The sequence below is a fragment of the Peromyscus californicus genome, unplaced genomic scaffold (assembly GCF_007827085.1).
Source record: "Peromyscus californicus insignis strain IS unplaced genomic scaffold, ASM782708v3 Scaffold_24__1_contigs__length_46423439, whole genome shotgun sequence".
Classification (NCBI taxonomy): Eukaryota; Metazoa; Chordata; class Mammalia; order Rodentia; family Cricetidae; genus Peromyscus; species Peromyscus californicus.
Genome location: NW_026294535.1, coordinates 16,799,749 through 16,826,728, shown reverse-complemented (window position 1 = coordinate 16,826,728; position 26,980 = coordinate 16,799,749). Strand labels below are relative to the sequence as shown.

General features: G+C 38.4%; 1 long non-coding RNA gene across 6 annotated transcripts in view; it reads left to right on the top strand.

The window, feature by feature from the left end:
* The window catches only part of LOC128119724 (uncharacterized), a 114,064-nt gene that overhangs the window by 34,391 nt on the left and 52,693 nt on the right, over positions 1-26,980 (top strand). Inside the window, exon 1 of one of the 6 annotated variants that reach the window (XR_008221646.1) lies at positions 22,884-22,947. The exons of the other annotated variants lie outside the window; for them this stretch is intronic. This is a non-coding gene — a long non-coding RNA (uncharacterized LOC128119724). Of the gene's footprint in view, positions 1-22,883; positions 22,948-26,980 lie in introns of those variants that run through there. 6 annotated transcript variants of the gene reach the window in all.

The window sequence follows — 26,980 nt, the reverse complement described above, 5'->3', positions numbered from 1 at the left end:
TATGTTCCATGGGTCTGTTTTTCCAATGCATGTTCTGCTTTGGAAAGTTTTATAGGGATTTTGGATTTTTTTTTTCTCTTGAAACATCTTCCAGATGATGGAACCTTAAAATATAGAAGACAATGAATATTTTATTTTAAAAAATGTTTATATTTCACTAGTGTAGAATGAAGATGAGAGGCTCAATAAAGAAGGACTTAGGAACAATGTCTCCCTTAAGCTATGTATTCAGACTTCGGCTTTTGTATCCCTTCACTTCAAAAAGCAGTTCTCTGGGGGTAGATTAATTCTGCAAGGCATCTGCATTTCCAGAAGGTTGTGCTCAGTCTCTGAGTACTTTGTTTGGTAATGATCGGAGCTCTGGTGGCCTTCAAGGGATTGAAAACCTAGAGTAGATCACTCAGAAAGAACACTGGGTATGCACAGACTCCAGCCCAGGATGCTGTACACAGCACCTGCTGGAAAGAGCATGTCCACCTGAGCTGGCCAAGAGCTGGCTGCTGCCTGTTCCCCTGAGGTGGCCCACTGACAGGAATGCAAAGAGACCTTCCAAAGCTGGTTCAGGATGTTCATGTCAGCCAGTTACATAGAACCTAAGCCAGCAGCACTCTCCAGAACAAGCCAGTGTAGGGAGGATGGAGCCCCATCAGAGTCCCATCATTCATGATGTGGCAGGAATTGGTAAGTGTGTGACTTGTGGAGCATTAACGTGATTCAACTACAAAAGGTAGCCTGTAATAAATCCAATGCGATTCTTGTTTTTTACTATTTTATTTAGCTAACTATTTACTTATGTTTTAAATGCTTGCATACAATCCTCTTTCTGCAGACACAAATTGACAACCTAAAACAACCACAAACCTTTAAAATCATAAGATAGGAGAAGACCCATTCCCCTGTAACTTGGTGAGAATAATTATGAAGTACGCTTTCTTCTCTCTGAAAAATAGAATGTAAACCACTGACTTATGTCGAAACTGTCTTTTCTGTTTACTAAGATGTGACGCTGTGCTCTGTTTGGTTACTTCTTTTCCTTAATACTGCATATTCAATCAATTCTCCTCTCTCTCTCTCTCTCTCTCTCTCTCTCTCTCTCTCTCTCTCTCTCTCTCTCTGTTTCTCTCTCTCTCTCTCAGTGTTTGTGTGTGTGTGTGTGTGTGTGTGTGTGTGTGTGTGTGTGTGTGTGTGTGTTTTATGGAGGGAGAGAGCTAAGAGTCTGATCTAAGTTTCCCTTCCCCTGTTCTTTATGTAGACTTGAATTGCTGTAGGCTAGATCTATGATGGTAAAGAAAGGAACTTGAAGAACTCCATGCAGTCTATCTCATGTAAACTATTAGTTCATTGGGAACAAATGTCTGTCTTATTTTGATGGTGTTAATTTCATGGTCTGTAACGAAACCTAAGGTACTTATATCATTTCTTCAAAGTCTTTAGGTACTCTGAATATATATTATAGTTTTTAGATTAGTAATTTTTTATGGCATTCCTGATTGTGTGAATGAATGGGTTTTGATTCCTGAGTGTGTGAATGAGTTAACTTGACTCCCTGAAAAAGTTTCCTTTTGAGGACATTTATATGTTGCGGGGAGGCCTCCAGCATCTTATTGCATCCTCTGTCCTAATGTACCTCATCCTTGTTTAAGGACTGAAGCATAGCTTTTGTAGAAGGATTTCCAACCCCCGCCCCCCACACACATTGGTACAAAGGATTGAAGACAGGGACTCATGCATGCTAGATATGTTCTTCACCTTTGAAATTCATTCCAAGCTTGGAATAGTACATTTCATAGGAAGCAGTTCACTCAACCTTCTTGAAATTCCAGTGGTCATGATTCTTTCTATAACTCCTTTCTACATCCAGGGTTGGGAGAATCATTTAAGTTTGCACAACAGGAACCATTTGTCAGGATTGGGAAGGCAGAGTATACAATGCAAAGACATTGTGTGTGCACATCACATACCTTATTGCCAGGCATGGACTAAGCCATTTTTCTGTGGGGGGAAATTTGATTTTTGCTGTTCTGTTTTCTTCCAGAACCATGTACCACTTGTTCATGCATCTAATCCTTTTATTTACAACTTGCACGACATTTTCTCTTTACCAACTGCTGCCATTCCAATACCTTTCCTCAGATTAACCTGTGGCCTAACTGGAGAGAATGTGAAGATGACAGATGAGGATGGGGGTTAAAAGATGTAGCAGCCTGTGCCCAGTTATAAAAACATCACTCTCTGGGCAACGGTGATGCATGTCTTTAATCCCAGCACTTGGGAGGCAGAGCCAGGCGGATCTCTGTGAGTTTGAGGCCAGCCTGGTCTACAGAGTGAGATCCAGGACAGGCACCAAAACTACACAGAGAAACCCTGTCATGAGAAAAAATAAATAAAAAGAAAACAAACAAACAAACAAAACCCCCCCAAAACATCAATTCTGTAACTTTGGGGTAAATTCACTGTTAGGTAAATCACTTAACCTTCGTGAGTTTTAGTTTTGCCGTCTGTAATAGAAGGGGTTAGACTAGAGTCATTTCTGTTTCAATGCCTTAATTCTAAGAGTCTTTGGGCTTCAAGCTAAGTTTGTATTGATTTCCATCTAGACAAAAGGAATGCTGGTCTTAAGCAGGCTGCAGAACAAAAAAATCAGAGGGGAAAATGCCTTAAACATGTAAAGAAATTGCAGAGGAATTGAATGTTATTACTGCCCTTATTCCGGGGAGAGTAGCAGGATTCCCCTGGGTGAGCTATCAAGTCTGAATCGTGGTATTTATTTGTTAAGAGAGGCTACAGGCATTCTGTGCTCGAGGAATAACAAGCCTAGCCAATGAGGGGATCACATTCTTTAGGACTCAGTAATTGTTTGGGGATTCTATGGTGCCCTAAGAGGCTTCAGTTACTGACACTGTCAGACAAGTGAACTCTGTTGGAGAGTACAGCTGAACTGGCCAGCTGTCTGCATGGGCCAAGGCCTCTCACAGATGGAGACCTGCCATGTGGTAAGCAAGGGTAAGGAAGTGCTACCACTTCTTTCAACTTACAGAGGGTACGTTGATTCTGTCTTTCACAGTTGAGATTGTCTAAATTCATATAGTGCTCAATACATATTTTCTTTTTAGTGTTTAACTCATAGATTATTAAGACAAAAATTACCACTTAAGCATATATCCTAAAAGATGAGGGAAAAAGATATAAATTGTGTGCTAGATTATGGGCTGGACAGCGAAGAATTTCTCATGGACTGTAGTTAGGAATATGGACCTGTGACTTAGCACATTTCCCCTCAAAAGTAACATGTGGATATTGTTCATGCAGTCACAGCCACTGTGAGTTCTTGAGTACAATGACCATAGATACTGTTTCACTGTCCACTACCTCTGGCACTTATAGCCTTTGGACCCTTTCTTCCATAATGATCCCTGAGCTTTGGGGAGAGTAGGTATGCCAGAGATGTCTCCTTTAGAGCTGAGCTGGACACACTTTTTTATTCTCCACACATTGACTCCTTGTTGGTCTTTGGTAAGTTGCTATCTACTGCAAAAAGAAGCTTCTTTGATGAGGGATTAGTCTATAGCTTTAATGGCAAGAACATAGAGGACAGCGTAATACTATGCCAGTTATCATAATAATAGTATTAGGGGTTTTGCTCAGATAACAGTACCAGTGAGTTCCACCTTGTGGAGTTGGCTTCAATACTCTTAAAGGTATGTGAGAGAAATAAGAAGGCTCTGTGTGTATGTGTGTGTGTGTTGTTTATGTACATGTCTCTGTGTGGATGTATTCATGCCTGCAGGTAGATATTCATCAAGTATGCATTTGTGCTGAAGCAGAAGTCAATGACAGGCATCCTCGGTTCCTCTCTGCCTTCATTTTTGAGACAAGATCTCTCTCTGAATTTGGAGCTCATGGATTCAAATAGACCGGCTAGGCCACGAGCTTCAGGGATCTGCTAGACTCTGCTACCTTCCTCTTCATTGCTAGATAAGTGCTGCCATGCCAGGCATTTACAGAAGGGTTGGGGATCTGAACTCAGCTCCTCGGGCTTGTCTGGCAAGCACTGAGCCATCTTGCCAAAGCTTTCTGTTGCAGTGAAATGACTCTGTGACAGTGTTGTGTTTCTGGATTTCTCTCCCTCATGTTTGTTACAAGCTATGAATAAAATATTTAAAATTCAGGTTTTTTTTTTTTTGCCAGTTTTCTTCACTGCTTCCAACACTACAAAGAAAATTTTCTGAAAGTGTTTAATTTTGGTCATTTCTTTTTCTCTAAGGCGTGGTACTTCCCCTCTTTAACTCTTACAGATAGGGTAAAGCATCTGTCAGTAGCATGTGAGCTGGATTATCTGCATTTCTAAACAGCAGAGTAGTTGATGCTTGCTTCACATTTCTTCCATTAATAGCAGCAGTTTTTTAAAAACACATTTTGATAGACATGTAAAATCCATGCTTCATGCATGGTTTATCTTGGCAACAAATTAAAATATCATATTAATATATATATGTATTATATGACTATCCATATTTCAGGTCATACAGTATAAGCACACAGCTTATTACTGAACACAAATAGAAATGAGATTAATTTGTTCCATAAAACATTAAACCTGCCAATGCAGCAAACTGTTGAGGACAATGATGATGATGATGATAAGTTAGTGTAACATTCAAGCATGATAATTGTGTGGGACACTGGATAATGCACATGAGGAGATATGTTTATTTAGTTAAGGGTGTTTTAAGCCCATCATATTATCTCTCTCTAATCAGAACCCAATAGGTGGAGTAGCCATACTTGGGTTATATGTCTGTTATGCTGAAGTGCTCATTCTCAATCATTCTAAGCGCAAAAGCTTAGACACGGTTCACTTCATGGAACATGACAGATTACACAAATGAAGTGCATTTTCCAGTCCAGTGTCTTCTTCACAAAAGAAAGGAGTGTGTTGTGCTGCGTTTGAGGGTGATGACTGAGATGGACAGGAATGGGATGGAAACTAAATGGCGACAGCGTGCTCAGCTACTGAACACGCAGTGTGTGTGTGTGTGTGTGTGCGTGTGCGTGTGTGTGTGTGTGTGTGTGTGTGTGTGTGTGTGTGTGTACGTGTGTAATGATATAAACACAGTACTCATGTATGAAACTCTCCAAAGAAAAATAAAACAAAAACCAACTGGGTCTTCAAGGAGGGACTCATAAAAATGAAATAATTCTAACTGCAACAATACAGTTTCCTATGGTCTTTCGCAATACTGGTTGCTATGACAGAGAGAAGAACTTTCACAATGACAAACAAATGCTTCTCCTGAAGTGGCACTTTACTTCTACTCTCTACTTACTGGCTGAAAGTCTAGGCCCAGATCCAAAAGTAAGGAGGCCAGAAAGTACACTACCCTGGCCTGGAAGTGATAGGGAATGTAAGGCATTTGGCAGTTAGCACTGATGAAATGAATGGGATGTTCTTGTATTGGCAAACTGCCTTCCTGGTTGTCCATTTAGGTGCTGTAAGCTTCAAATGGTAGAGCTGAAATTCACATCTGCAGGGGGAGAGTTTTTAAAGCCAGTTAGAATAGAGTCTGTTGTGTTAGAATTGAAGATGCTCCATTACAGCCAAGTCACCATTAGCACTAGAAAATCTCAACCAAAATTCATAAAGTGTGAAACAAACAAACAACCACAATAACTACAACGAAACAGGGTCTTCTCCCTTCAATGAGGATGGAGCTAGAGAAATGACTCAGTTGCTAACATGCTGGCTTTGTGTACTCGAGGACCCAAGTGTGATCTCTAGAAGCCGGGCGAAACAGCAAGGAGTGGAGTATGCTTGCAATCCCAGACTGGGAAAGGTGGGATCCTGGGGTCTGCTAGTCAGCCAGCCTGTACCAATTGGTGAGCTCAAACCCAGCTAGAGACTCTGCTAAAAGGTATTAAAAAGGAAGGAAAGGGGAAATGTAAATGGTATCTGCAGAACAGTACCTAAGGTTACCTCTGACTGCCACAAATGTGTGCACAGATACCCTCATCCATACAAATATGCACGTACACACATACACACACACACACACACACACACACACACACACACACACACACACACACACACATCACACATCACACAGTAAAAAACAGAACATATTTCTTCCTTGGTAGTCTCTTCCTTGATGTCTGATGGTTTCTTCCCTGTTGCAACGTTACAGTTCCTACACTGCAGAGGTTATTACATAGCCTGTGTAGGTCTTTATGTATCCACAGCATCATTTTTTTTTCTGGGTCATGAACATCTGAGTTTATCTCTCTCAAAGAACCCACAAGGGCAAAGAATACTAATAGCTGTAAGAACAGATGGCCAAGAACCTGTGGCAGAAAGGTAGGAAGGTTCCGAATGCAAGACTTTGTAGTTAAAGGCTCCAGGACCTCGTGCGTGCTCTGCTGGGTCATTGGGATCCACTTACAAAATGTATCCTCAAAGAAACACTTTTATGGTGAACATAAATGTCCACTTCAAGGACCCTCTGAGTTCTGAGCCTTGTAGAGCTGCATTAGTTGCATGATCACAAGATTGGCCTAATGGGAATACCCAGACAAAAGGGCAAGACTATAAAACAACTAACTCAAATTAGCAGTGTTCTGCAGCTTCATAAAATTCTGTTGTCTATTTCCGAACTCGAGGCTGTAGTATATAGTAGCAGTTAAGGTGGAAATGCCATGCTCTAATGCTGTTGAATCCAAAGGTTCAACCTGGTGTGGGGCACTATAAAGACCAGGAGCTTTAATGACAAGTGAGCTGAGCCAGAGTTCCAAAGTCTACAGTGGGCATTTGGCTTGTGAAAACACAGCTCTGATCATCATTGTCATCACATGCACTATCTGTGGGCTTTGGGTAACTGTCTTGTTCTGAGGGGGCAGCCATAAGCAACTAGCCCACACTAGGTGATTGAGGTAGTGGTAATTAATTTCTCACATTTGTGGAGGCTGGAAGTCCAGGATCAATTCCTTCATGGCATCAATGTCTCAGAAAACCTTAATAGTGCTCCAAACCTCCATCTTCAAATACCATCAGATTGGAGGTGCATTCAGCACCAGGATAGAGGCAATCCAGGCATTCAAACCATAGCAATAACTAGTGGTCCTTATGTTTATTATTATTCTAGCTATTATAGTTAGAGTCTCAAGTTGAGGTTGGCTAATGCTTTTTGGATAATAAGTGGTGACTAACCTCCCTGCCTCTTGGAATCAAGACATTTTGAGACATTAATGATCACCAAAGAAGTCTGCAAGTTTGTTATCTTTTATAAAGAGAATGACTAGACAGGATTTCCCCCTACATCATATTTTCAGTTCTAATAAAGAATAGTGTCTATGTTCTTTTGCAACTTGATATTGATATAAGTGACATAACATTGCTTTTTTCCATCTCGTCATATAAAGCATAGGATTTGGATGGACACTCTTGAACATCAAGCCCAATTTAAGAACTGATGTTATGCTACTAGAGTTGAATATAACTTCTCACTCCTCTCTGTATCTCCATCTCTTCCTTGTTCCTGTGAGTAAACAGCATATTTAACAGGATTTTCCCTTGGCTTTTTCTTTTAAAACTGTTATAAATATGACGCTGCTATTCCACAAAATAGACTGACAATATAGTTCAAAGCAGCACATATATCTGCTATGTATTAGGTCATAGAACGCTGCTCTATAATTCAACTGTTGCAGAATAGCAAAACCTATTATTTCGGTTTTTGAGTCACAGCAAGTATATTGGTTTTCAAGGAAGTCATAACTAAGTACTGAAAACTAGGTCAGTGAAAAGAACGTAATATTTTTGCTCCTTGGCAGTTCCAGAAGTTAAAAGTCTTTCATGAAGATGTCAGCAGGGCTATACTCCACCAGAAACCTGCAAAGGGTTATTTCCTCACATTTTCCTGGTTTTGGTGTGGCCTATAGTAATCACTCCATGTGTGTTTGGCTTTGGCCACCTAACTCCATTCTCTGCCTTCATCATCCCATTACATTTCACTGTTGTCTCTGTGGTCACATGACCACCTTTCTGAAGGTGAACACATGGACACCACTGAAACCAGAGTAGGCTCCTCCCCTCTTCCAATATGATTTCATTCCGGCTCACTGTATGACCTCATTTCAGCTCACTGGACCTGCAGGAGTGCTGTTTCCAATCAGGTCATGTTCTGAGTTACTAAGATTTGATACCTCAACTCACCTCTTTTCGGTAGACAGAATTGAACCCACGGTAGCAAGTGGGAAAAAATAGGAGGTGGCACTAAGACAGAAGGAACTTCTTGGAATCTGATCTCTTGTTGATCTGTACTGGAAGTGGGGCAGGAAGTCCAGCCCCTACGCAAGGGGAGAGGCACTGAGTAGCCACAAGAAGGGCAAGAAGGAAGATTATAGGCAGCATCTAGGAGGCCACCTTCCTCATATGTACTTCCTTTTACTGTCTCCAGAATTGTAAAAACTAGTACATTGCATGCCTTTTCAGAACTTTGACTTTTGACTCACTCAATTTGTATTTTATTTACAGAGTTTAGTTATAATTTTCATCCATTCATCAATTTTCACCAGTACAAAAATTGTACTAAATAATCTTACATGGGATGTTGTTGTTTCCAATAATATTCTTGACATTAGTCCAATTCTGTTTTAACTTTACCCCAATGCATATAAAACTATCAAAACTGGAGTAGCATAAGATTTCTTTATAGCTGTATCGATCCTTAAAATTTACCCCATCAAGGATCCTCAAAATAATATTATGTTTCTAAATCATACAAGTTAATTTTTTCCCCCACATGATTCTGGATATAACATGATATACAGTTAAATTTATTTATTCTGTTTCTTTTCTGTTATTAGCATTGCCTTTTCTTTTATATTGTTTTTGAATATGCAAAAACAATAAAATAAAAGTATATAGCAAACGGACATTAATAGAAATCTTTTCTAATCAGGACTCCTATGTTTCCATGACACTAGTACAAGCCATTTCAGTTTTGCTTTTCCAGAACACACACACACACACACACACACACACACACACACACACACACACACACACAGACACACACACACAGACACACATACACACACACAGACACACACACACACACAGACACACAGACACACACAGAGACACACAGACAGACAGATACACACACACACACAGAGACACAGAGACACAGACAGACACACAGAGACACAGACAGACACACAGACATACATACACACAGACACACACACAGACACAGACACACACAGACACACATACACACAGACACACACAGACACAGACACACACAGACAGACACACACACAGACACAGACAGACAGACAGACAGATACACACACACACACACACACACACACACACACACACACACACACTCACTGTTTTCTTTCCACAAAGGTTTTCTACAGTTTGCCATGTGACACATCTGACCTTTTCTTTTTTACCCTTAAAAATATACCCTGAAGCCCATGTTCTGTCAGAAAATAATGATTGATACCAACAATCACTCATGTTGGTATCTGATATCACAGTATTCATACTGTCAGTTATTGAACTAGTTCCTTATCAATAGAAAGACTTTCTCCAGCATTTTCCCATCACATAGAATGTCATATTTAGTCATTAGATACAAAGTAGTTTTTGGTTTTTTTTGGAACAATTTATTAACATTTAGATATTGAATTATTGGATCAAATTGTACAAACATTACCAACTATATAGCTAAATATTAGAAAGTTCTTCTCAAAAGTGCTAATATCTTTCATGTTCCCATCAGGCATGTAAACCAATGACCATTCCCCCCACCCAGTACCAAAGCTGCTAAAATTGGGTTTTTGCCAATCTGATACAATGATAAAAGTAATCTACATTTTCCAGCTTTGGGAATAAAAACTTTTATTTGTAGTTGTCCTTCATGATCCTCTAGTTTTTACTGGAGTCTGTTATCACACCCCTTTTCTATCTATTTGGATCTTCTCTGTTTCACTTTTGATTAGTTTGGCCAGGTGAGGGATGTTTTTCTGTTTTTGTGGTGGTTGTTTAGTTTTGTTTTTCTTTATAAAGAACCAACATTTTCATGACATCTGTGGAACCCATGTCCTTTAGTGTCCATTTCATTAATTTATGTCCCTGTCTGTAGCTAGAGTTTTCCTGCTTGGCCCACAGTCAGGACAAATCTCTGTCACCCGCCAGTCCCATAGCCGCTCAGACCCAACCAAGTAAACACAGAGACTTATATTGCTTACAAACTGTATGGCTGTGGCAGGATTCTTGCTAACTGTTCTTGTAGCTTAAATTAATCCATTTCCATAAATCTATACCTTGCCACGTGGCTCGTGGCTTACCAGCATCTTCACATGCTGCTTGTCATGGTGGGGCCTGGCAGTGTCTCCCTCCGCCTTCCTGTTCTCTCCATTCTCCTCTTTGTTAGTCCTGCCTATACTTCCTGCCTGGCCACTGGCCAATCAGTGTTTTATTTATTGACCAATCAGAGCAACACATTTGACATACAGACCATCCCACAGCACCTGTCTTTATTATGTGCTGTCATTCAGTACTTGTGTGTTCACCTGTATTTTATTTTTCTAAAAACTGGACTGATTAGTTTATTGGAGGCCTGATTTTTTTTTTAAACTTAAGTATTCATAGGCAGAAACCTTCTTCTTGGAACTGTCTTTGCTGTATCCCAAAGATTCTGATAAGTTTTCCTTCATTTTCATTTGATTCTAGGAAGTTTTAAATTTCTGATCATTTTGATGGTTCACCATTCATGAGAGTGTGTGGCTCAGTCTCCAAGTATTTCTATAGTTTCTCTAGTTGTTTTGCTGTGGTCTAGTGATACAAGAATCACTTTAAGGCCTTTGAATTTGTTGGGACTTGCTTCGTCTCTCATAGTGTGATTTATTTAGAGAAGATTCCATAGGATGGCTGCTAAAAAATGTGTATTCCTTAGTTTTGGATAGACTATTCTGTAGGTATCTCTTAGTTGGTTTATGATACAGTTTAAATTGGAAGGTTTTTGAATTTTGGTTTGGATAGCCTATCTGAGGGTGGAGTATTGAAGTCACCTATTATTATTGTATCAGGTCCCATGTGACATTTTATCCCCATTACTGTTTGTGTTATGAAATTAGAAATGCCAAGAATCGGTTGTAAATATGTATGCATATTTACAGTAGCTGTATCATCTCATGAATTATTATTTTGATTAATATGTAGTGTTCTTTGGCTGAATAATTTTGTTTTGGATTCTGGATTGTCATATAGTAGTGCCAGCTTGTTTTCAGCTTCTATTTGCTTGACAGACTGACTTTCATCCTTTGATCTTGGTCTGTGGGTCTGTGTGTCTTTGAACAAAACTAATAGCTTGACCTTGCTTTGTGATATGGTCAGTTAGTCTACATCTCTTCATTGTTGATTTGAATCTATTTACATTTAAAGTTATTAATAAGAGTTGTTTACTAATTCCTATAATTTTGTTGGTTGTTTTTCTGGCTGTTAGATTGTTTGTTCTGTTCTTTCCCTTCCATTAATATTAGTATGGATGAATTAATTTCTAGCTCTTCTTTGTTCATCAATTCCTCTAATGAAACTGATCCTTCCCTTTGATTTTATGTTTGAGACATTAATAATAATAATAATAATAATAATAATAATAATAATAATTTGTGCATATGTTTGTGCACCTGAGTGTTCGTATGTATACCACATACCCAGGGAGGTCAGAAAAAGATACTGGATGCCCTGGAACTGGAGCTATAGGTGGTTGTGAGACATCATGTAGGTACTGAGAATTGAACTCTAGTCCTCTATATCAGCAACAAGTGCTCATAGCTACTGAGTCATCTCTCTCTTATCCTGAGACCTGTGATTTTTCCTTCTCTATGCATTATAATACTTTACGCACCATCTGTGGTACCAGCTTGATGGTCACGGACTGTCTCAGTTTGTACCTATGTTGAAATGTTCTTGCTTTTCTATCAATCTTAAAAGACAGCTTTGATTTACACAGCAATATTAGGTTGGCAGCTATTTACTGTTTGGTCTTAAAATACATCATTCTACCCTTTCCTGTGCTTTAGGATCGCCAATGAGATATGTGATCTCATTCTGACCTGTGTGCCCTTATAGATGAGTTGGCCATTTCTGTTTCAACTTTTAACATTGTTTTGTGTTGTTGTTGTCTTTTTGGCATTTTTGTTATAATATGTTATGGATTGTTTATTCATCATGTGTATTTGAGAGTTTAAATGCCTATTGTTGTTGCCCATTTCATTGTTTAGATTTGGGAATCATTTCCTATGGTTATATTTAATATGTGTTCTATGTTGTTAACTTTTATCTCAGATAATTTTTTGCCCATGGATTCCTAGGTTTGGTATTTTGATCATGTCCCAGAGTACTTGAATATTGTTGTAATGCTTATTTCTTGTTTGTTTTTCTTTCTTTATTGATGTTTAAATGTGGTATTTCTTCAATTATGTCCTCCATCTCTGATTTAATTTCTTCTTGTTGTCTGAGTCTATTGGCAGTAATTTCTACTATACTTTTAATTCTATTCATTGAAGCTTTCATGTATAATTGTTCTGTGTTTTTTTTTCCAAAATCTCAACTTCTTTTCTGAATTTTTCATTTGTATTCTTAACTTTTTATCATATTGGTGGTTTTCTCACAAACTTTTCCTGTTTTTTCTCTTTATGTCCTGGACTGACTTCTCCCTTTTATGTGAATCCTTCTGAGGTAATCATAATTTTCATCAGCAAACTTTGGAAATCTTCATCCAATGTTTTACCTATCTCAGTACCTTTGAATCAGTAGCTGGAGAGTTAAGATCTTCAGGGAAGTCCTCTTCTTCACCATTCATGTTTCTTGTATTTCAGAGTTGCCACTTGTCCATTTGCTGGCTTGAGAGCTAGCTTGACTTTATCTGGTGATCATATTATTTTGTAGCAAACTTTTGTGACTCCAATCCAACCCAGGGAGGTAAAACAAACAAACAAACAAACCAAAACAAAACAAAAAACAAAACCGCCACAAATTGTAACACCTAAATACACAAAATATTGAGAAAAACTTAAAATTGATTAAAATTCACTAGTGTATCACCACAAATTGTTGAATATAAAATGATAATAACTAGTATAGAATGTGCCGTGAAAGTAAAAAGAAAAAAGGATTCACTTACAGTAAATGTGGAAATAATGAGAGAGTAAGGAAGAAGGAAAGAGGGGAAATAGAGACTGGCCAAAGTTAAGTAAATGAAAGGAAAAAGAAGAAAAGGAGCGGAGAAAAAGTAACCCGGGGACAGAGCAAAGAGTGCTGCGTTAGAGTAAAAGAAAATAGTCATAAAATTATTTCCCAATGAGAAAGTTGGAAAGCAAGTTTGGAGTAGTTTCCTTTTGAGTCCTTGAAACTTGAGAGAACTCCAGGTATATCATGGAATAGGAGTTCCCACTGGACTTGTGGTACCTTTTATTTCCTGTGGTTTATGTTGGCATTGAGCCTGTGTTGAACCAGGGTCTGACGTCCACCAGGGTTGTCTTCACTTTAGCAACTTTCCAGTTTTGAGAACCATGGGCCTCTGCTAGCCATAAATATATTTTTGGTCTGCGAGCTGGGTAGATTCTCTATTCTTTTATTCCCATGATCATACTTGATAAGTTGGCTAATATTCTGGCTGAGAAAAGGTCTACCAACTATGACGGGAGAGTAGGAAACCACCACAGCATTGAGATACATAGAGGAAGAGCATCAATCATATTGATTTAGAGGGCCTTGCTTTCTTGGTGTTCTCTATCCCCTCTGGCTCTTATATTATTTCTCCCTCTTCTTCCTCAGGGTTCCGTGAAACCTGAGGGTAGAGATATGTTGAAGACATCCCATTTAGGGTTTAGTGTTTTGAATTCTCTTACTCTCTGCCTATTGTCTGGGTATGGTTCCCTGTAGTTGTTCCCACCTGCAGCAGAAGGAAGCTTCTCTGGTGATGGTTGAGCAAGGCACTGCTCCATGAGTTTAGCACAGTATCAAGAGGAGTCATTCTATTGCTAGGTTGTGTGGTGATATTGTGTTCCCCAAAATATTGTGTACCCTAATAAATTTATCTGGGGTCAGAGAACAAAACAACCGCTAGACAGACATAGAGGCCAGAAAATGGTGGCACACACACCTTTAATCCTAGCCTTCTAGAGGCAGAGATCCATCCGGATCTCTGTGAATTCAAAGCCACAGTGGAAACAGCCAGGCATGGTGACACACGCCTTTAATCCCAGGAAGTGATGACAGAAAGCGGAAAGGTATATAAGGCATGAAAACCAGGGACTAGAGCTGGTTAAGCTTTTAGGCTTTTAGCAGCAGTTCAGCTGAGATCAATTTGGATGAGGACTCAGAGACTTCCAGTCTGAGGAAACAGGATCAGCTGAGGAATTGGCAAGGTGAGGTGGCTGTGGCTTATTCTGTCTCTCTGATCTTTCAGCATTCACTCCAATACTTGGCTTCAGGTTTGATTTTATTAATAAGACCTGTTAAGATTCCTACTACAAGGTTGCTTTAGTAGAACAGTAGTATTTGTTTTTTTCCTAGGTCTCTAGTTTATCTAGTCTCAGGTTCTTGGCTACCCAAGGAACATCAGCTAGTCCTTAAGTCAAATCAGATATTGATTGGTTACTCCCACAAACTTTGTACCACTATCACACTAACATATGTTGCAGGCAGGACACCATTGTAGACTGACAGGTTTGTAGCTGGGTTGGTGTTTATGTTTCTCCATTAGTAGGATGCAGAGTACCTTTCTGTATTAAGAACACTAGCTTATAGGGTTGAAGAATCAAGGTAGGTACCAGCTTGACTTCTCCGTGTTCAGTGAGTTATGTAGGTGTTGTCTCCAGTAGTTGAACAAGACAAAACAAACTCAATGGCATCTTTGGAGGTTCTTTGTTTCATAAGGCTGAGATAAGCTGAATGAGAGTCCTTCAGGTGACTATGCAGGAGTGGTTCAGTTGTGTCATATGGCAGATTGACTGAGTCTGTCTTAAGAATACTACCTTTAAAATGGAGTGCGTATTGCATAATTGTTTGCTACAACTATTCATATTCAATTGATTTAGGTCTATTGGTTCCATTCATCCATTTTCAATCTATCTATAACTTTTTTGTATCTTAAATGTTTATAGAATATATTTTTACCATCTTGGTTAGCTGTTATTGTCACATTATTTGTTTTAATGACTGTTTTCAGGATTGTAGTACAAATTCTAACTTTTCATATTCTACTCAATTGTTAATCTTTTATCATTTCAGGTACAATGTAGAAACTGCGCAGCTTCATTCATACTTTTCTATTCCTCATTAGGATATAGCCCTTTGTCACACACTATAAACTCATAAAGTAATTATATTTGCTTTGAATAACTGTATTTTTTAGAAGTTGGAAGGAAATAGTCTTTCATAGTTACCATGCACTGAACTCTTCTGATGGTCTGCATTTCTTTCTGATGACCCAATGCTCTACTTCCTTTGAGCTTAACGTTAGGTTTTAGGGCTGGGGAGATGACTTGGTGGTTAAGAGGACAGGATGCTGCTCTTCAAGAAAATCCAAGATGATTTCAAGCACTCACATGGTGGACCACAACTGTCAGTAGCTCCAGTCTCATGGGATCTGATACCTTCTTCTGGCCTCTGTGGGCACTGCATATACATACAGCACAGAGATCCATGCAGGCAAAACACACATGAACACACATATAAATCTTTTAAAAAAGAGATTGTCTTTTAGCATTTTTTATAGTACATGCTATTGTGACAATTTTGCTTGGTTTTCTTTCGTATGAAAATGCCTTCCTTTACTGTCTGTATTAATTACTTTTCTCATTGTTATATCAAAATACCTGAAAAGAAACAACTTAAAGGAGGTAGTGCTGTGGAATAATCCTTCTGGACACTGTGAAGATTTGTTGTGGTTTAATAAAGAAGGTGACTGCCCAGTAACTGAACAGGATAAAGTTAGTTGGGAGAGCCAAACTAAGAATGATGGGAAGAAGAAGGGCAGAGTCAGAGGAGTTGCCAGCAGACACAGGGCAAAGTGAGGTGAGCATGACATACTGAGAAAAGGTACCAAGCTGCATGGCAGAGCATAGATAAGAAGAATGGGTTAATTTAAATGTAAGAATTAGCTAATAACAAGCCTGAACTATTGTCTGGGCATTTGTAATTAATATGAACCTCCGTGTGGTTACTTGGGACTGGCAGCTGGGAAAGAAAGCTCAGCCTACAAAGTAGCACTTATTTTGGCTCATGTGAAAGAAAGGTTAAAAACTGTAATGGGGAAGACATGACATCAGGGGTGTGAGGCAGCTGGTCACCTGCCATTCACAATCAGGAAGCAGAACAAGAAATTCTAGTGCCCCCAGGCATTTTCTCAATTTTATGTAGTCAAAAAGACAGAAAGGTGCTGCCTATATTTAACACAGGTCTTCCCCTTTTTAGCTAAATGTTTCTAAAAATACCCTCTTGAATAAACCCAGAAGCATGTTTCCATGGTGTTTTAAAATCCCACCGAGTTCATAAGATTAACAATGACAAGCCCAGAGCTCTGTTGTTGGACACCTAGGTTGTGCTTATAACTTAGTTGTTGTGAATAATAATGCCACCGTAAACACTGATGTCCAACTATCTCTGTGATATATTGACCTGGAACCTTTCAGATAAACAGCTGGGGGTAGTATGATTGGTTATGATGCATGGCACTAATTAAAACTGGATCAGTCTTAGTGCTGTGGAAGTCAAGATACTTAATGCTATAACTACCCATCTCTCTTTGAGGGAAAATAATGGAAATCAATGCCTCCCTGATAGATCTGCTGTTATGGGCCATTAGCAACACTTGATTATCATTGGCCGAGACAAACATAAGTATGAGTGACTGGAAGAGACTTCAGCAAGGGTGAAGGGTGGGAATTTTGAGGGAACAGGGCATGTGAAGGATGGTATTTGATAAACACTTTATTGGTACTGAAGAGATTGTGTTCACAGGTCAGTTAAGAAGTAGGGTAATTCAGCAGATACTTTGGAACTGGTATGCACGCTTTAGTGGTTTTGCTGAGTTCCATAATTAGATGTGATACTTATGAGTTAGAATAGAATCAGGTTCATAAGGTAATCATGAAGTCAAGAGAGAGGGAGAGGAGAGAAGGGCACAGCAGGTGAATGGGTCTGTTTGGAAGCAACCCAGTCTCACTGAAACCACTGGAAGCTAGAGGTACACAGCCACCCTACAGTTACATCAGCACCCTAGCTACTGTCAAATCACTAACGCTCTTATTTGGAACCCTTTACCTACCTATGCTCCTGTAGGTAAATCTAACTAAATTTACTGCTTTACTAAGCTAGATTTTAGTGGATGTATCTTCGTGGTGTGTCATTGGTGACTTCCCTGGAATGAATAGACATTCTTTGCCACTCCAGAGAAAGTTCATGTAGTTCTGCAAGCAAATGATTTCTGGTTGGATTGAAAGCCTGTATCACAGGCTGGAATTCACCTCTGCTATTAAGCTAGAACGATGAGTCAATGGCTATGAAGGTCTGAGGTTCTAGTGGTGAGATGATTGCCACTGTCTTGTTAAATGGATGTAGTATTATTGTGTGACACTGTTCTTGGGGAGACATGACCAAATGACTACTCTTCTAAGATACAGATTTAATCACAGACCAAAGTATGGATTAACATCAAAATCCATTTTAGTGAACCATTGAGCTTTACTGGGATTACTTACAAGCACAAAAATGGCTTGAAGACAGAGGTATCACCAAGTTCACCTCAGCATGGACTACAGATCATGAAAGCTCAAGGCCTGGAGCACACTGGAGCATCTCAGGGCAGCTCAACAGGTTGGAAAATGTCCTTCCAGGCAACTCAGTGAGTCTGAGCCTCTTCTGGGTAACAGAACTTGTCCTTTGATTTTTCCCAGGTGGCTTGGCTCACATCTGCTTCTTCTAAGTGGCTTGGATAATCTGTTTCTTTCAGGAAGTCTGGCAGGTCTGAGCTTCTTCTAGATAGATCAGCTTGTCTAACAGTGTTTTCAGAGTTCTTACTGAGAATATATGCTAGGGGAATAAGGGGCCTAGTTAATCTTGTCAGTTTCAGTGACTTCCTGAAAACACTGAATCATTTATTTCCTGAGCTTAACAATCTTCTCTTGAGAATAGAATGCTTTACAACCCTTAGAACATCCCACTATTTCATTTCCCCTTGAACATCCTATATCTTAAGGAGTTTTCTCCTAAGAACATCCTGTTGTTTTGCCTTCCATTAACATCCTGAGTCTAATGAACCTTCCTCTAAAATGGAAGGTTTTTAGTCTCTTAGCCAACAGCTACACAGCTGATGTGCTTGTCAAATTGCCTTCTAAATATTTGTTTGTGTTTATATTCATAGATTATGCTGTTGTCAATCTGGGTAGTAGCATTTTTTTCCCCATTGGATGGTACTTATTGCAGAGTCAAAACCTGTCAAGCTCCTGAGAATAAGAGACAACGTGGGCTAATTACTTATCCATAAATAGAAAATAATCAGATATTTACATCACCCCTCCAAGGCTCAGGAAACATTACAGGTTGAGGCACAGAACTAAAGTAAGAACTAGAGGAAAGGGAGAATTATTTGGTACTTATTTTTATTTCCTTTGAATTATAAAAGGAAGGTTTATAAGACTCAGAAATTTAAAGAAACAACAATCAAGAAGGACAGAAAGTTGCAAGATTCATCAGGTAGCTCCCAAACAGTAAAAATCAGTAAACAATTGTTGGGCTGGGGGACTCTCCAGTGGAGCTGAATGCAAGTTGGACAGGGAGCGCTGGGTGCAGTTTTAGTGAGGCATCTAGAAGTGTGCTCGTGTTTCTCCAGGAAAAGCCTTGAGGCTAGAAAACTACAGGTATTTCTGTTGTCATTTTCATACTAATGCCATACAAGCAGGTAGCTCATTACTTGCACATTTATTCTTTTAAATTTCAAATTCCTTTCAGAATCTGTTTCTCAACTCTCTCTATTGAAATCGGGTTGTATTTAAGAAATATTTTGTCTGGAGTTTGAAATATTGCCTTTATGAAGCTCAAATAAGATAGAAGCATATTCAGCAATACTGAAAAATTATTGTATATGCTCTTCAATCATGAGTGACATGCTTTGATAATCTTGGTATAGAATTCAACAGAAGAATGAGGCTGCCAAGAATCAAGAATGTCAGCAACACTTAGGTTGTCCTTTGAGGCGAATTCAAACTTGTTTTGCCTTTATTTGTGATTCCTTTTCAGTATTTCCTCTCTTCTTTTTTATAACCCTGGACAATAGGAAAGTAGTCACTAATCAACATTCGGATTCTCTATAGCCACAATGGTCTGAGTGGTGTTTGAAAATGAGGGAAAATTAGAATCATGAGCATAGACCCAGTGATGTACTATGGATATTGTAGGTTGAATAAAAGAAATTTGTGACAACTAAAATAATTTTTTCCTTCCTTTACAAATTCCAAATGCATTCCAGTCTTCTGTGGTTTTAGATAAAACAGGTGAGTTTAGTTAGGGAAGTTTTATTGAATAAATTTTGATTTTATTGATAAGTTTGTGTGGTTTCCTTCTGGGTTCTAGACAATTTTTTTTCCTCCTAAAGAGAAGATTCTCAATGACTAAAGTGGATGTTCTGAATGTAGCTAATGGATTAATTTGTTAACTATGATCTGAAAAGGAAAGAAACATAAAATAAAGTAATATCAAAAGTAGAAAAGACATTAAATATCACACACTTTCCTTAGCCCCTCAATGTTGAAATATATTTCTGAATACATTTTATTCAAAATTTAAGAACATAAGATTACATTTTATTCAAAATTTAAGATGTTAAGAGTTAATTCAACACTATAGATAAAAAAACAATTTTAAAAAGCAAGAAATACTTTTCCTTACAGTACTGTCAAACTGGTGTATAAAACCAGCAAGATTTTAGTGGAAAACACTCCCAGGACTAGGCTAGTACTTTCCACAGGAAACAGTGGTTCAGGATTCATACTAATTGTGTCCGTGGGAATTTAAAACAAGACACATTTTCGTGGTTGAGGTTACACATAATCATTTTGGGAGCCAAAACCACCACTTTACTATCCCCCAAAGAACTTTTGACTTGAATGTGTTCTTTCAGAGCAGATACAGTGGTGGGAAAGTATTGCTTTACATAAATGAACATTAAAGTCAACACCAACACACAGAATCCCTTCAGAACTGCTCTGAATGGAGTCTAAGCTAATTATTCTTCTATATTGATTTTTTATGTTGCATTTTGATTCAATTGAGCATTAATATGATTTTGGAATAATAAATACCCATGATAAATGAGTCATTATGCATTACTTTCTTAAGAATTTGGATGCTTTCAAACAATATATTTGAGAAATGAAGGTTTTTTTATTCTCATTCTAAACTTTTATGTTTTTGGAATCCTGTCCATAACTCTTTGACAATTATAATAAAAATACCATTAATATTCTACTTTAATGATAAGGTACACTAGAATGGAATTATAATAGAACAAAATTCCACCTGAAAATCTGTTCTGCACTCTATAATCATGTGAAGTGAGTTACAATGAGTTTTGGGATCCTGGGCATGTATTTGGAGCCACTTTTAAAGGAACAATTTTTTTTATAGTTATTCACATCCACTATTATTACTGCTACGTATATGTTTTATTTGGTTAATGCTACCTTGCTACTGTACTCTTCCTATTGACATGATTCCTAATTTCTTCATATCAGAGTGAGATTGCTCAAGACTTAGTCTCTCCACTAAGTCCTTAGAGCTCTTTGGCATTTGCTATTCTAGTAACACTAAAGTGTAGGTATACCCTTATACTAGGTATACTACTCATATTCTACTCTACTTCTGTTGACCCATTTCATTGTACTGGACTGCAAGGATCTACTCTACTAAGCAAAAAAAAAAAAAAAAAAAAAAAAAAAAAAAAGCCAAAAAACAAAAAACAAAAAACAAAAAAAACATTTGCCACAATGTTTGTGGCAAATGTTTGTGAAAACCTAATATGTGAGTTCATTTGCAGAGTTGTCTAAAATTTCAATGTATTCAAAGTTACATGACCCCCCGCTTGATGAGAAATGTTAACTGGTTGCATACGGTTGTTGTCACACCTTGTGCTAATTGCCAGGAGGAAGGACTCAAACATATATTTATGTCTCATGAATCTGTTCTATGTGACTCCTAAAGTTATCTTCCTATGAAAAAATAATGTTATTAGCATCCCTCTTTAATAGGTGAGAAAACTGAATATCCCAAACCACATACACCCTCTATAAGTAGATGTGTTGAGGTGATACCTATCACATGATCCTTCACGAGAATCAGATATACTTACTCCCTGTTGTAAAGACCTCACATATCTGAGCCATTTGTGAAATGTACATTGCTCAGTGAAGTGAACCATGGATGTTAACTCTTTGAATGCTGGTAGAAGTCTACCTGAGGAACCATATAGTCCATCTGTTTCTTCCTTGCACTGCCAGCTCCCGCTCCTTCAGTACAGGAGTCAGGTCACATGACCACTAGTGTCTGTGCAATGAATAAGCATTCCGGTATCTAATCTGGAGTTAGACTTGGCCTCCATTCCATTTTCCTGGCTGTGTGTCTTGGGGCATGCTGTTGAGTCTCTTGCTTTATTTTTTTTCTCTCTAAAATGAGAGTGACATAGATCTCTCTCGATGGTTCATTGTGAACATTAAGTAAGAGGCAATATGTAGTGTGCATGTCACATGCGCAGTGCTCAATTAGGTAACTATTGGCGACCAATTTTGGCCCAAATATTTACCGAATAAAGCCCTGCAATTTTATTTTTTTGCCTCCTGGAGAGCTATTATGGTGTGCATAATAATGACTTTTTGCTTATCTTCCTTTTGTCCCTGCTAATGTCAGAGTGAGCTTCAAAATTTTTTCCTTAAATTCCGTACCACAGTGTTTGGAGTTTCTTTAGACAGGAGACAGCTGTCTGGCAGCAGCTCTTGCATGTGGACAGATCCCACAGAGCTTCAACATGAGCCCATCATATTTCTCCTTCACTATGCAGCCTTACTCCCCTTGCTCCTGTGGTATATGATTTTACTACTGAGTTCTCATTGTCTCAGCTCCCAGTAGTCGGAGTTCCTGCACCTTGGCAGGGATTTATGTCTTACCTACTTTACCGTAAGTGGCTTGTTATGCTTGTCTTTTGCAGGGCTATTTATAGCTAGCCATAACTCTGAAGGTAATAGCTGCCTGGGAGTCTCAGGATACATTGACCCCAAACCATGACACCTTGGCTGTTGGGTGGGTGGGATAGTCATTCCTAACTTCCTGTTGTCCTTTTCTCCAAGTTACAGTTTAAGCTCTTCATTCTAGATGTGTCCTCCCTAGACAGAGAGGAAAGGAGCATCTTTATCCTTAAAGACTTAATAATGTCAAGAGATTCTAGATAGGAAGGGCCTATCAAGTTTTCCCAAGCTTATTATATAACTGGTATGTCAGATGCTTTGATACAATCATACTTTCTTATGACTGTCCACTCTTCCAAGTAACAGAAAGTAAATGTAGCTTCCTGATTCCTTTTGTCTTTGTTTCTGTACATTCCTGTGTCATGAAAAATTTATATTAATTTGCATATTTTTCCTTGTTCACTTTTCCTTCACGAAGCACTTCTGCACTGAACTTTGTAGTGAGTGACAAGATTGCTTATTCTCTACACAAGCATTTATTGAGACTGTATTGTGTGGGAGGCCCTCTACTAAGCATAGCAAATGTGATATTTCACTTCATCTTTGCAGCACATGAGTATGATTTCTGCTGCAGAGACAGAAGCAAAAGTACAGATCTTGCTCCAGATAAAACAAACAAAACCTATTAACTGGGTGAGTGTCTATTTTTCCTAGATCAGTCTGTGTTCCATTATCCATGGTGCTGAAGGAGGGGACATTATCTTCTTTCTGCAGGTGTTTAGATGGCAGAAAATGGGTCAGTGGAGAAGGTGCATTTTGAGGATAGAGAATGAATGCTTAATGAAACCCTTCTAAGGCAGCTGAGTTGTTTGATTGTGCTCTCCTAGATCAATATACAAGTGGAAGAGTCAGGAAGCTCAGGAATAAATAATTAACTAAAAATGATTTCAAGTGTTCTCTTTTCTACTCCAAATGAAGTCAGTTCTAACAATTGTAGATAACCTGACCTTAAGCAACCTCACCCATCTGCTCAAGAGAAAGAGGAAATCTGTATGCTTCTAAGAAAGGAATGGCAGGGTTGGATAATAGAGAGATTTGGAGAAATCTGTGCAGGGAATATACTCTCTGGAATAATGCAAAACCTGTAATCATTGCACATTCTGTGGTGTGTTTTAATAACTTACTTTCAAGACAGTTTTAAGATTTGTAGGCCTACCAAGCACCTTAGCATTTCTGTATACCACATTCACATATTCATATAATATACTGGCTACAACTAATGAGTCAATATCAAGTATTCTGAATGAAAATCAATAATTTAACAAAATTTACTCAGTTTTCACTAATGTGTAGCTAGAGTTTTCTTCAGTCCAGCCAGGGCCAGCAGAGTCCTGCAGCCCACTTATAAAATAATCACTCAGAAGCTTATATTAATTAAAATTGCTCGGTCATTAGCTCAGGCCTACCACTGACTAGCTCTTACGCTTAAATTAACCCATAATTCTTATTTTTGTTTAGCCATGTGGCTTGGTACCTTTTCTCAGTTCTGCCTTCATATCTTGCTTCCTCTGCGTCTGGCTGGCGACTCCTGACTCAGCCTTCCTGTTCCCAGAATTCTCCTCTTTGCTTAGCCCGCCTATACTATACTTCCTGCCTGGCTACTGGCCAATTAGCATTTTATTTATCAACCAAATCAGAGCAACACACATTCACAGCATACAGAAAGACATCCCCAGCACTTCCCCTTTTCTTTTTTCAAAAAGGAAGGTTTTAACTTTAACATAGTAAAATTATATATAACAAAACAATTATCAAGCAAGAATTATAGTTATAATATCTAGTCTATTTATATTTGGCAAAATTAAAGAAGTTATCCTATTTACCCTATATTTGTGAGTCTAAAGTTTTATATCTAATTCATCTTTTATCATAACTAAGGATAATTGTAACTATATAGTCTTCAACTGCATCAAAGACCTCAGAAGGATACAATATTACCCAAGTAAACAGGAAATGCATTGTAAGCAGCTTCCAAAAATCTAGAATGACAGAGACAGCTGCCTGCCTGGACAGTCATCCAAAGTTCCTCTGTAACTTTGGGGTATCCATCTTCAGCCCACAGGCCTAAAGTCCCTCGGTCGCTTCTCTTGGTGTCCTGTAGAATGTCTGGCAGTTTCTGCTGCGAAGCAGGAACCTGAAGGACCATCTCTCCTTGCCAAGTTCAGTGGTCACCTTCCTATGGGTCCTGCATGTTCAGCCGATACAACATTTTGTCAAGCAGTTCAGGCAAGAACAGTTTCTTGCCCAAATGGCTATTTTTGTCAAGAAGAAGATAAACTCCATATGGAGTGTCTTCGATGCCCATTCTCTCTGAAGTAAATCGGTCCTGCTAGGAGCAGATGTGTCTCACTGTCCAGAAAGTCCAAATCTGAAGACTTCAGCTACACTAATGTCCTCTATATATCCCAATATGCCACCCAAAATGTTGCATTATATTTACTTGCTCCATTTCCTTATGCTTATTTTGCCCATGACCAGTTTCTGAGAATTTCCTTCCTTTTGAGGATCCTGACAGTTTGGGGAAGCACTGGCCAAATTATCTGTAAACATTATACTGGATCAATCAATTAGAAGGATCTGATATGTTCTCTCAGTGTTACAGATGATGATGACTGTCTTGAATTATGACAACATAAACTAGCCATCAATGATACAGACAGTGATATCTGAATTGCATTGTCCAGGCAATAGGAAGACTCTTGGTTGACAGCAAAGGGAATTGACCTTTAGAACTTTGTTATGGAAAGCTCTGGACTGAGAGGAATTGGTGTTTGAAGTGCTGAGACTTGCAGGGGCCTCACAGTGAGAAGGAGCAGTAAGGGTGTTTTTAGGGATACATTCATAAGATTGCTTGAAGGTGCTGATTTGGAGTTGAATACATGGTAACCACAGGACTTGGTCAATCTGGTATTAGGAGGGCATCTTTCCCCATGAAACCTTCTGCTTGAAGTCTTTATCGTCGCCTACGTTAGAGTCTGGAAGACGACATGGGACTTTGGTCTGAAATTGGACCTTTAAATTTTGTAGGAGTCAGTAGATTTAATTATTTCTTAAATATCTCATGGTATTCTTTGATGTTATTTCAATGATAGCTGGACTCTTTATTACACTGTCCTCTCACTCTTTAAAGCTTGGCTTAGTATCTATAGCTATTTTGATTTACAATAAAAATTCATTGATAATATATGTATGTTCATATATTCATACAGAATACAATTAACCATCCATGTCTTTGTGTTTTGCATCCATGAGTTCAACCAACAGTGGAATTAAAATATTAAAAATATTGAACCTGTATTAAACATGTGAAGGCACTTTTCCCTATTGTTATTCCCTAAAAATACAGTATAACAGTTATTTACATAGCATTTATATTGAGTTAGGTATTATAAGTGATATATAATAACTTAACAACACAGCAAGATGCGTGAAGATTGCATCTGAAACTTCAGCCTTTTGGTTGAAGAAGTCTGAGAAACTTGGGTTTTGATATCAGTGTATGTGACTGGAATAGGGAGCAAGTATTTAGAAATAATCTGGTTTGGGTCTGAAAGAACAATTGCATCACCCTTTTCATGTAAAATAGAACACTGAAAGTAAAATGCTCAAAAATCGGGTGTGTCAATTCCAAATAGACAAAACATACTATGGGATGTTTGTTTTGCTATAATGGCCTAAGTATTGAATATGACCTAATGTACCTGTAATTTCAATGCAGTGAAACAAGCTTGGTGTTAAGGTCTGAGCACACATATTAAAAACCATGGCCCAGAGTAACTGGGCACCTTGTAGCTCTCTCAATGTTCCCGGCAGACAGAAGAAACTGATTCCTGATGTGCAGAAGGATTTCTTGATAGGGAGTTGGGGATGAATTTAGGCAGATCATTAGCAGTCGACAGAGCAGGTGATTGTGAGGCTGATTCAAAAGCATCTGACTGACTCGACAGCGGCTGCAACGGGAAGTTTTCTTGCTGTACAGAATTGGCAATATCTGTGTTCCTGTTGAATTTTTCCAAGCACATGGCTTTCTTAGTTTTTACCTACCATACTATTTTAATGCTTAAATCAAAAATGGATAAATCTCTTAGTCCCACCACTACCCTGTGTGTCCTTCATCTTCTGGACAGGACCTCTACCCCTTTATCAACTGCTTTGAGAACTGGGTCACTGTTTTTGATATGTTTTGATATGGCATAGCCTGCATTTCATATTTTTAAGTTTGTTATTTCTTCTGCAATTAGCTCAAAAGGACTATGATGATGTAATGGATGTCTAACAAAGGATAAAGGGTAGTGACTCTCCACAGCTTGATCGTATTAGTCTTCGATTCAGTTATGCTTCAACAAATGTCAATACCTTTATTATGAATATCTACTATATTACAAAAATAAAAAAAAACATCTTTGGGTGAGGAAAATAATATGTACTGATGAACATGGTAGAATTAATACACATTTACTCAGTTCCTCAGAGATCTCATAATATTGTGAGCTTAGTTTTATTGCAACTTACGAAATAAAAACTGAATTTATTACAATTATTTGCTTTTATTGTCCTAGGATATTATGTTGTTGTTGCTTTAATAGAACAGCTCGTGCTAAATTCTCAACATCGGGTTGGGAAAATTATGAGCAGTAGTTTACTTGGACCACAGTTCTGAGTGCTA